A 12,693-nucleotide genomic window follows, 5' to 3' on the forward strand; every position below is an offset into this window, starting at 1 on the left:
GCCAGTGGTCTAATCTAGCCTCCGATCGTGAGGCCTGGTGACACACCATTCACCAGTCTGTCTCCTCTTTCGAGAACGCACGCAGGGCTGGCATTGAGGACAAAAGGAGAAGGAGGAAGAACCGTGACACAGCAGCACCAAACCCAGAACAGAATTTCCCTTGCAGCCGCTGTGGCCGGACCTGCCTGTCCTGTATTGGCCTCGTCAGCCACCAGCGAGCCTGCAGAAGACGTGGGCAGCCCCCTTCCTAAATCTTCGTTTGCGAAGCCAAGCCATGAACAAATAAAACTAATCTTATCTTGTAAAAGCCAATCTCCTTATCACAGTAAACAAAGTTGTTGAAGGTGCAATTGCGACATGTAGTATTCGGATAGGTACATGGAGGGAGGAGCTTTGAGGGTTATGAGCCAAGCACGGGCAACAGAGGCTAGCAGGGAAGATGCTGTGGTCAGCACAGACGAATTGGGCCACTCTATAAGGCTATGATCCTGTTGTGGTACATTCATGCAACAGATGTGCTTCTGAGCTGAGTGACACATTGAGAGCTCATTACTCAGAGAGTGATTGGTGCGTGGAATGCACTGCCTGAGTCAGTGGTGGAGGCAGATACACTAGTGAAATTTAAGAGACTACTAGACAGGCATATGGAGGAATTTAAGGTGGGGGGTTATATCGGAGGCAGGGTTTGAGGGTCGGCACAACATTGTGGGCCGAAGGGCCTGTGCTGTGCTGTACTATTCTATGTTATGTTTTATGTTCCTGGTCTGTGGGATCTCTTGACAAGTGACCCTCTGAACTAGAGGATGCTGACAGGAAATCAGAATCGGGTATAATATCACTGGCATATGAAGTAAAATATGTTGTTTTGTGGCAACAGTACATTGCAATACATAATAATAAAAAACCTATCAGTCACAATAAGTATTTATAAAAATATAAATTGAATTAGTAGTGAGAAAAAGAAAATAAAATGAGGTTGTTTACATGGATTCATTGTCCATTCAGAAATCTGATGACAGTGAGGAAGATAGTGAGGAAGAAGGTGTTCTTGAAATGCTGAGTGTGTGCCTTCAAGCTCCTGTAACTCCTCCATGATGGTAGCAATGAGAAGAGGGCATCCCTGGGTGATGGGGCCCTTAATGATGGATGCCACCTTTTTTGAGCATTGCCCTTTGAAGATATTCTCATTGTTGGGGAGCAAGAATAAACAGGAGGATGGAGATGGAGATGGGCTGTAAAAGAGGATGGGCTGGGGTTAGTTTGGAAAACTGGGGTCTGTAAGTGTGGCTTTCCACACTGACTGGTGAAACTAGTTGTTTCGAAGAGTGTGTACTGAGTTCCTGGAGAGAAAGAACCGTGGCCATTGAAAACAATTAATCACCACAGTAGAATACCAGTTAGCGCAACACTATTACAGCGTCAGTGGCTTCCCTAAGGAGTTTGTGCGTTCTTCCTGTGAACCACGTGAGTTTCCTCTGGGTGCTCCAGTTTCCTACCACATTTGAAAGACTCACCGATTAGTAGGTTAATTGGTCATTGTAAATTACTGATTGGGCTAGGATTAAATTGGTGGTGGGGGGGTGGAATTTACTGGGCGGGGCGCTAAAAGGACCAGAAAGGCCTGTTTGGCGCTGTATCTCTAAATAAATAGGTAAAATAAATCTTTGTTGGCTACCCTATGTGATGCTGATGGATGGATAGTATTAGTTTATCAGTTCCAGTCTCCAGGAAACGGGGCACAAGACAGAGTGAGCGGTAATGATTGGGCTCTGGAGCCACTGGGAGGAAGGGAAATGTACAGCGGATGAAGTTACAGATAAGTAGCTCTCAGGCTTATGAGATTTGTAAACAATTACTAATGAGGGCATTAAAGCATTAGCAGACTTAGGAGTCTGAGCTGGTGCAAGATATGTCTCTGTTTCAATTACAAGCAAGACCTGCAATTTGGATTTGTGCAGTGAAACCATTACAGCTCAGGGTGTCAGAGTTTGGAGTTCAATTCTGGCTTTTTCTGTAGTCACACTGATCTGATTTCAGTCTCAGATACTGCTGCTCTGAATTCATTGGGGGCATTTACCTCGTCTCTACTGGGCTGGCAATCAGATAAATCTGTTTGAAATGAGCAACTGAACCGTTGTTGGAGACAGTCTGAAACCCTGTTTGCAAGGCAACTGAGATTTATGCTAGTGCAGGATTGTTTGCAAAAAAAGGGCAGCATGGTAATGTATCGCTTTATAGTGCCAGTGACACCGGGTTCAATTCCTGTCACTGTCTGTAAGAAGTTTGTACATCCTCCCTGTGACCTCGACCTCCTTCAAACATTGTCATTGTACATTGTAAAGCATCGACGTCATATAAAATGACTTTAGCAACTGATCCGTTCTGGCTCTCAGTTTGACCATGCTGCCTCTGGTGTTTTATGTTACCTGTGTGCTTAATGTCTACGTGGTAGCTGATAGATTGGCAGAACCATTTTCAGAGGATCAGTAACTTTACCAAAATTATTTTTTGCCAAATACTTATCACCAAAGTAAATATATGTCACCATATACAACCCTGAGATTCATTTTCTTGTGGGTATTCACTGTAAATACAAGAAACACAATAGAATCAGTGAAAGACCGCACCCAATAGGATGGACAGGCAATCAACGTACAAAGAACAACAAACTGTGCAAATACAAAAGAAAAAAGAAATAACAATGAATAAATAAGCAATAAATATGGAGAACATGAGATGAAGAGTCCTCGTAAGTGAGTCCATAGGTTGGAGGAACAGTTCAGTGATGGGTCAAGTGAAGTTCAGTGAAGTTATCCCATTTGACTGGGATAACTGGGCCCAAGACAGATCCTCAGAAATGATAATGGTGATGACAATTGGCTCATGGACCTCTGGTTTCCTTCCCTTGAACTCAATAATCAGCTCCTTGATCTTTCTGACATTGAGCAAGAGGTTGTTATGGCACCACTCAGTCAGATCTCCCTCCTAAATGCTGATTCAGCCAACATCAGCAAACTTGAATATGCCATTGAAGCTGTCCTTAACCACCCAGTCATAAGTGTAAAGTGAGTAGAGCAGGGGACTAAGCACACAGCCTTGTGGTGCAGCTATGCTGATTGAGATTGTGGAGATGCTGTGGCCTGCAAGTGAGGAAATCGATGATTGAGTTCCACAAGATTTAAATGGTTGAGGAAGGTGATAAATTATTTTTATCGCAGCTGGTGTGTTGGACGGCTCTGCCCGAAGAGAACAAAGCAGATTCATCATCAAAAGTGGCAGATGGGTTCACTGTGTAAGGTTGAATTTGAAAGGAGCACAGAGTTAATGGCAAGATTCTTAGCAGTGTGAAGAGAGGGATCGTGGGATTCACGTCCATTGATTCCTCAAAGTTCCCATGAAAGTTGATAAAGTGGTTAAGAAGGCATATGGTGTGTTGGTCTTCATTATTTGAGGAATTGAGTTCAAAAACTGCGAGATAATAATGAAGCTCTGTAAAACTCTGCTTAGATCTCGCTTGGAGTTTTGTGTTCAATTATGAAAAGGATATGGAAGCTTTGAAGAGGGTGCAGAGAAGATTTACCTGGATTAAAAATCATGTCTTATGAGGATAGATTGTGCAAGCTAGGGCTTTTCTCTTTGGAGTGAAAAGGGATGAGAGGTGACTTAACAGAGGTGTACAAGATGATACGAGGTTTAGAAAGAAAATTAAAGTGGATAAATTCCCGGGACTTGACATGGTGTTCCCTCAGACCTTGAAGGAGACTAGTGTTGAAATTGCGGGGGCCCTGGCAGAAATATTTAAAATGTCGCTGTCTACGGGTGAGGTGCCGGAGGATTGGAGAGTGGCTCATGTTGTTCTGTTGTTTAAAAAAGGATCGAAAAGTAATCTGGGAAATTATAGGCCGGTGAGTTTAACGCCGGTAGTAGGTAAGTTATTGGAGGGAGTACTAAGAGACAGAATCTACAAGCATTTGGATAGACAGGGACTTATTAGGGAGAGTCAACATGGCTTTGTGCGTGGTAGGTCATGTTTGACCAATCTATTGGGAGTTTTTCGAGGAGGTTACCAGGAAAATGGATGAAGGGAAGGCAGTGGATATTGTCTACATGGATTTCAGTAAGGCCTTTGACAAGGTCCCGCCGGGGAGGTTAGTTAGGAAAATTCAGTCACTAGGTATACATGGAGAGGTGGTAAATTGGATTAGACATTGGCTCAATGGAAGAAGGCAAAGAGTGGTAGTAGAGAATTGCTTCTCCAAGTGGAGGCCTGTGACTAGTGGTGTGCCACATGGATCAGTGCTGGGTCCATTGTTATTCGTCATCTATATCAATGATCTGGATGATAATGTGGTAAATTGGATCAGCAAATTTGCTGGTGTAGTAGACATTGAGGAAGGTTTTCAGAGCCTGCAGAGGGACTTGGACCAGCTGGAAAAATGGGCTGAAAAATGGCAGATGGAGTTTAATACAGACAAGTGTGAGGTATTGCACGTTGGAAGGACAAACCAATGTAGAACATACAGGGTTAATGGTAAGGCACTGAGGAGTGCAGTAGAACAGAGGGATCTGGGAATACAGATACAAAATTCCCTAAAAGTGGCGTCACAAGGAGATAGGGTCGTAAAGAGAGCTTTTAGTACATTGGCCTTTATTAATCAAAGTATTGAGTATAAGAGCTGGAATGTTATGAAGAGGTTGTATAAGGCATTGGTGAGGCTGAATCTGGAGTATTGTGTTCAGTTTTGGTCACCAAATTACAGGAAGGATATAAATAAGGTTGAAAGAGTGCAGAGAAGGTTTGCAAGGATGTTGCCCGGACTTGAGAAACTCAGTTACAGAGAAAGGTTGAATAGGTTAGGACTTTATTCCCTGGAGCGTAGAAGGATGAGGGGAGATTTGATGGAGGTATATAAAATTATGATGGGTATAGATAGAGTGAATGCAAGCAGACTTCTTCCACTGAGGCAAGATGAGAAAAAAACCAGAGGACATAGGTTAAGGGTGAGGGGGGAAAAGTTTAAAGAGGACATTAGGGGGGGCTTCTTCACACAGAGAGTGGTGGGAGTATGGAATGAGCTGCCAGACGAGGTGGTAAATGCGGGTTCTTTTTTAACATTTAAGAATAAATTAGACAGATATATGGATGGGAGGTGTATGGAGGGATATGGTCCGTGTGCAGGTCAGTGGGACTTGGCAGAAAATGGTTCGGCACAGCCAAGAAGGGCAAAAAGGCCTGTTTCTGTGCTGTAGTTTCTATGGTTTCTCTGGTTTCTAAAGGACAGCCAGAGACTTTTTTCCCGAGGGTGGAAATGGATAAAATGAGGGAGCATAATTTTAAGATAATTGGAGGAAAGTATAGGAGGGATGTCGGAGGTAGGTATTTTACACAGAGAATGGTGGGTGCATAGAAGGTGCTGCTAGGGGTGGTAGTAGAGGCAGATACATTTGGGATAAGCACACGGATGACAGACCATATGGGTTTCCTCCCACATCCAAATACATGCAGGTTTTTGGGTTAATTGGCCAGGGTAAATTGCCTGCAGTGTGTAGAATCTGGGGGAAGTTGTTGGGAATGTCGGGAGGGTAAGTGGATTGGGCTGAGATCGGTAGTAGGTGGCCAGCACAGAAGGGCCTGTGTCCTCCTGTCTCTTCCTCCTCCACCACATTCCTCCATTTCATTCGCCTTGGTCTGTTTATGCACCTTCCGTGCTCAGGAACAGCTTCTTCCCCTCTGTCACCCGATTACTGAATGGACAATGATCCATGAATATACCTCACTATTTTCAAGTTCAAGTTTAATTCTCATTCACTCATACACACATGTACAGCTACGTGAAGCACAGCCCATACACTCACACACACAGCACATACACTCACTCGCACAGCACATACACTCACTCATACAGCACATACACTCACTCACTCACAGCACATACACTCACACACACAGCACATACACTCACTCACACAGCACATACACTCACACACACAGCACATACACTCACTCACACAGCACATACACTCACTCACACACAGCACATACACTCACTCACACACAGCACATACACTCACTCACACAGCACATACACTGACTCACACACAGTACATACACTCACTCACACACAGCACATACACTCACACACAGCACATACACTCACACTCAGAGCACATACACTCACTCACACACAGCACATACACTCACACACAGCACATACACTCACTCACACAGCACATACACTCACTCACACAGCACATACACTCATTCACACACAGCACATACACTAACTCACACAGCACATACACTCACTCACACAGCACATACACTCACACAGTACATACACTCACACACACAGCACATACACTCACTCACACAGCACATACACTCATTCACACACAGCACATACACTCACTCACACAGCACATACACTCACTCACACAGCACATTCACTCACACAGCACATACACTCACACACACAGCACATACACTCACACAGCACATACACTCACTCACACACAGCACATACACTCACTCACACACAGCACATACACTCACTCACACAGCACATACACTGACTCACACACAGTACATACACTCACTCACACAGCACATACACTCATTCACACACAGCACATACACTCACTCACACAGCACATACACTCACTCACACAGCACATACACTCATTCACACACAGCACATACACTCACTCACACAGCACATACACTCACTCACGCAGCACATACACTCACACACACAGCACATACACGCACTCACACAGCACATACACTCACTCACACACAGCACATACACGCACTCACACAGCACATACACTCACTCACAGCACATACACTCACTCACACAGCACATACACTCACACTCACAGCACATACACTCACACACAGCACATACACTCACTCACACAGCACATACACTCACTCACACAGCACATACACTGACTCACAGCACATACACTCACTCACACAGCACATACACTCACTCGCACAGCACATACACTCACTCACACAGCACATACACTCACTCACACACAGCACATACACTCACTCACACACAGCACATACACTCACACTCACAGCACATACACTCACTCACACAGCACATACACTCACACAGCACATACACTCACACACACAGCACATACACTCACTCACACAGCACATACACTCATTCACACACAGCACATACACTCATTCACACACAGCACATACACTCACTCACACAGCACATACACTCACTCACACAGCACATACACTCATTCACACACAGCACATACACTCACTCACACAGCACATACACTCACTCACACAGCACATGCACTCACTCACACAGCACATACACTCACACTCACAGCACATACACTCACACACAGCACATACACTCACACTCAGAGCACATACACTCACTCACACAGCACATACACTCACTCACACACAGCACATACACTCACTCACACACAGCACATACACTCACTCACACACAGCACATACACTCACACACACAGCACATACACTCACTCACACAGCACATACACTCACACAGTACATACACTCACACACACAGCACATACACTCACTCACACAGCACATACACTCATTCACACACAGCACATACACTCACTCACACAGCACATACACTCACTCACACAGCACAAACACTCATTCACACACAGCACATACACTCACTCACACAGCACATACACTCACTCACACAGCACATACACTCACACACAGAGCACATACACGCACTCACACAGCACATACACTCACTCACACAGCACATAGACTCACTCACACAGCACATACACTCACACTCACAGCACATACACTCACACACAGCACATAAACTCACTCACACAGCACATACACTCACTCACACAGCACATACACTGACTCACAGCACATACACTCACTCACACAGCACATACACTCACTCACACAGCACATACACTCACACTCACAGCACATACACTCACACACAGCACATATACTCACACACAGCACATACACTCACACTCACAGCACATACACTCACTCACACAGCACATACACTCACTCACACACAGCACATACACTCACTCACACACAGCACATACACTCACACACACAGCACATACACTCACTCACACAGCACATACACTCATTCACACACAGCACATACCCTCACTCACACACAGCACATACACTCGGTCACACTCAGCACATACACTCACTCACACAGCACTTACACTCAGTCACACACAGCACATACACTCACTCACACACAGCACATGCACTGACTCACACACAGCACATACGCTCACTCACACACGGCACATACGCTCACTCACACAGAGCACATGCACTCGGTCACACACAGCACTTGCACTCGGTCACACACAGCACATACACTCACTCACACACAGCACCTACCCTCACTCACACACAGCACATACGCTCAGCTCACACACAGTACATGCGCTCACTCTCACACAGCACATACACTCTCTCACACACACACAGCACATACACTCAGCTCACACACAGCATATACACTCAGCTCACACACAGCACGTACACTCACTCGCTCAGCACATACACTCGGTCACACACAGCACATACTCTCGGTCACACACAGCACATACACTCACTCACACACGGCACGTACAATCAGTCACACACAGCACATACACTCGGTCACACACAGCACATACACTCAATCACACACAGCACATACACTCACTCACACACAGCACATACACTCACTCACTCACAGTACATACACTCACTCACACACGGCACGTACAATCAGTCACACACAGCACATACACTCGGTCACACACAGCACACACACTCACTCACACAGCACATACACTCACTCACACACAGCACATACACTCACTCACACACAGTACATACACTTGGTCACACACAGCACATACACTCAGTCACACACATCACATACACTCGCTCACACACAGTACATATAGTTACGATAACACATGCAGTCTATATATACTGTATATAGACCGTATGTAATACTCACATACACACACACACACACACACACACACACACACACACACACACACACTCACACACACAGACAGCACATACAGAAGAATTAAATAAGTATGCAAAAAGGGAGCTGACTCGTGCAGTTTCTCCTGAACTTCCTGTTTCCTCCTGATTCTTCTGTTCATGAACCATTTTCTTGGTATGGTTGTGACATTGGATGGGTGTGTGTCGCTGCAGATTATAGTGTTATCAGGAACAACAGAGAGTCCCCATTCATTGTAATAACTCAGTTATAACCTGTAATTGCAGTGACCAGGCCACAATGGGGAATGAGTTCCACAGACTCACCCCTGTCTATCTATGCAAGACAAAGATCAAACGAACAACCAATATCTTTTTCTTAGAGTTGTAATATGACAAATTGTAATTGTACCCAAGGGCCTGCATTTAAGATGAAAAATTAGTTTTATTAGCATCTTTAGGAGCAGTATCTCAGAAAGGTAGCATCCATTATTAAGAACCTCCAGCACCCAGGGAATGTCCTTTTCTCACTGTTACCATCAGGTACGAGATACAGAAGCCTGAAGGCTCACACTCAGTGATTCAGGAACAGCTTCTTCCCCTCTGCTATCCGATTCCTAGATGGACATTGATCCTTTGGACACTACCTCACATTTTTAATATATATAGTATTTCTGTGTTTTGCATGATTTTTAATCTCTTCTATATATATATACTGTAATTGATATACTTATTTATTATTATTATTATTTTATTTTGTGTTTTTTCTTCTATATATTACATTGAACTGCTGCTGCTTAGTTAACAAATTTCACATCACATCCCAGTGAAAATAAACCTGATTCACATGTACATTGAAACATTGAAAAATACAGTGAAATGCAACATTTAGTATCAATGCCCAACACATTCCAAGGATAGTCATAGTCATACTTTATTAATCCCGGGGGAAATTGGTTTTCGTTACAGTTGCTCCATAAATAATAAATAGTAATAGAACCATAAATAGTTAAATAGTAATATGTAAATTATGCCAGTAAATTATGAAATAAGTCCAGGACCAGCGTATTGGCTCAGGGTGTCTGACCCTCCAAGTAAGGAGTTGTAAAGTTTGATGGCCACAGGCAGGAATGACTTCCTATGACGCTCAGTGCTGCATCTTGGTGGAATGAGTCTCTGGCTGAATGTACTCCTGTGCCCACCCAGTACATTATGTAGTGGATGGGAGACATTGACCAAGATGGCATGCGACTTAGACAGCGTCCTCTTTTCAGACGCCACCGTGAGAGAGTCCATTTCCATCCCCACAACATCACTGGCCTTACGAATGAGTTTGTTGATTCTTTTGGTGTCTGCCACCCTCAGCCTGCTGCCCCAGCACACAACAGCAAACATGATAGCACTGGCCACCACAGACTCGTAGAACATCCTCAGCATCGTCCGGCAGATGTTAAAGGACCTCAGTCTCCTCAGGAAATAGAGACGGCTCTGACCCTTCTTGTAGACAGCCTCAGTGTTCCTTGACCAGTCCAGTTTATTGTCAATTCGTATCCCCAGGTATTTGTAATCCTCCACCATGTCCACACTGACCCCCTGGATGGAAATAGGGGTCACCAGTATCTTGGCTCTCCTCAGGTTTACCACCAGCTCCTTAGTCTTTTTCACATTAAGCTGCAGATAATTCTGCTCACACCATGTGACAAATTTTCCTACCGTAGCCCTGTACTCAGCCTCATCTCCCTTGCTGATGCATCCAACTATGGCAGAGTCATCAGAAAACTTCTGAAGATGACAAGACTCTGTGCAGTAGTTGAAGTCCAAGGTGTAAATGTTGAAGAGAAAGGGAGACAAGACAATCCCCTGTGGAGCCCCAGTGCTGCTGATCGCTCTGTCGGACACACAGTGTCGCAAGCACACGTACTGTGGTCTGCCAGTCAGGTAATCAAGAATCCATGACACCAGGAAAGCATCCACCTGCATCGCTGTCAGCTTCTCCCCCAGCAGAGCAGGGCGGATGGTGTTGAACGCACTGGAGAAGTCAAAAAACATGACCCTCACAGTGCTCGCTGGCTTGTCCAGGTGAGCGTAGACACGGTTCAGCAGGAAGACGATGGCATCCTCAACTCCTAGTCGGGGCTGGTAGGTGAACTGGAGGGGATCTAAGTGTGGTCTGACCATAGGCCGGAGCAGCTCCAGAACAAGTCTCTCCAGGGTCTTCATGATGTGGGAGGTCAATGCCACCGGTCTGTAGTCATTGAGGCCACTGGGTCGCGGCATCTTTGGCACAGGGACGAGGCAGGACGTCTTCCACAGTACAGGAACCCTCTGGAGCCTCAGGCTCAGGTTGAATGCATAGCGAAGTACTCCACATAGCTGAGGGGCACAGGCTTTGAGCACTCTGGTACTGACACCATCCGGTCCTGCAGCCTTGCTTGGGTTGAGATGTTTCAGCTGTCTTCTCACCTGTTCAGCTGTGAAGCCCACCATGGTGGTTTTGTGTGGGGAAGGGGTATAGTCATGAGAGCAGGGTGGGGGACTGTGAGGAGGGGTAGGAAGGGAGAGTGGAATATGTGTTGGTTGGGGGCCGACAACAGATGGCTCATGTGTGGGATGGGCAGGGGCCACGCTGTCAAATCTGTTAAAGAACAGGTTAAGTTCATCGGCCCTGTCCACACTGCCTTCAGTTCCTCTGTTGCTAGTTTGCCGGAACCCAGTGATGGTCCTCATCCCCCTCCAGACCTCTCTCATGTTGTTCTGCTGGAGTTTCCACTCAAGCTTCCTCCTGTACCTGTCTTTAGCCTCCCTGATCCTGGCTTTCAGGTCCCTCTGTATTGCCCTCAGCTGCTCCCTATTTCCCTCTCTAAATGCCCTCTTTTTAACGTTCAGGATGTCCTTAATGTCCTTTGTCACCCATGGCTTGTTATTTGAATAACAAAGGACAGTTCTTGTCGGAACATTGCAGTCCACACAGAAGTTGATGTGATCAGTGATGCACTCTGTGAGCCCATCAATATCCTCTCCATGTGGCTCACAGAGTGCCTGCCAGTCTGTCTCCTCAAAACAACCCTGGAGCGCCTCATAAGCCTCCTCTGACCATTCCCTCACTGTCCTCGAGGTTGTAGGTTTACTCTTCACCAGAGGCACGTAGCAGGGTTTTAGATGCACCAGGTTGTGATCTGACCTTCCCAGTGAGGGGGGCGGGAGAGGAGCTGTATGCATCCTTAACGTTAGCGTATATCAAATCCAGAGTCCCCTCCCCTCTGGTTGTACAGCTCACATACTGCGTGAAGTTGGGCAGTGTTCTAGCCATGGTAACATGGTTGAAGTCAACCGAGATGGTAATGAGGGCACTCGGGTGCTGGGTTTGTCATCTGGCTATGACGGTGTAAATGATGTTACACGCCGATGTCGGGTGAGGGCAGCCTACAGGTGTCACCATAATTCCAATACTGACGTGACAAGCCCACAACTCACTCACCTTAACCTGTACGTCTTTATAATGTGGGAAGCAACCCATATGGTTACAGAGATTGTATCATCTCCTTGCAGACAGCAACTGCTTAATAGCTCAGAATCAAAATCAGGTTTATTATCACAGAGAGAGCGGCAGGAATTGGACCCAAATTTCTGGCACTGTAATTGACTTAGGCTAACCGCTATGT

At 45.6% G+C, this 12,693-nt stretch overlaps 1 protein-coding gene across 2 annotated transcripts in view; it reads left to right on the forward strand.

Annotated features, from left to right (window-relative positions):
- Positions 1-12,693, forward strand: part of LOC140200581 (alpha-1,3-mannosyl-glycoprotein 4-beta-N-acetylglucosaminyltransferase B) — a 431,883-nt gene that overhangs the window by 272,892 nt on the left and 146,298 nt on the right. The gene's annotated exons all lie outside the window — the stretch shown is intronic.

Source organism: Mobula birostris, chromosome 7 (assembly GCF_030028105.1).
Source record: "Mobula birostris isolate sMobBir1 chromosome 7, sMobBir1.hap1, whole genome shotgun sequence".
NCBI classification, from domain to species: Eukaryota; Metazoa; Chordata; class Chondrichthyes; order Myliobatiformes; family Myliobatidae; genus Mobula; species Mobula birostris.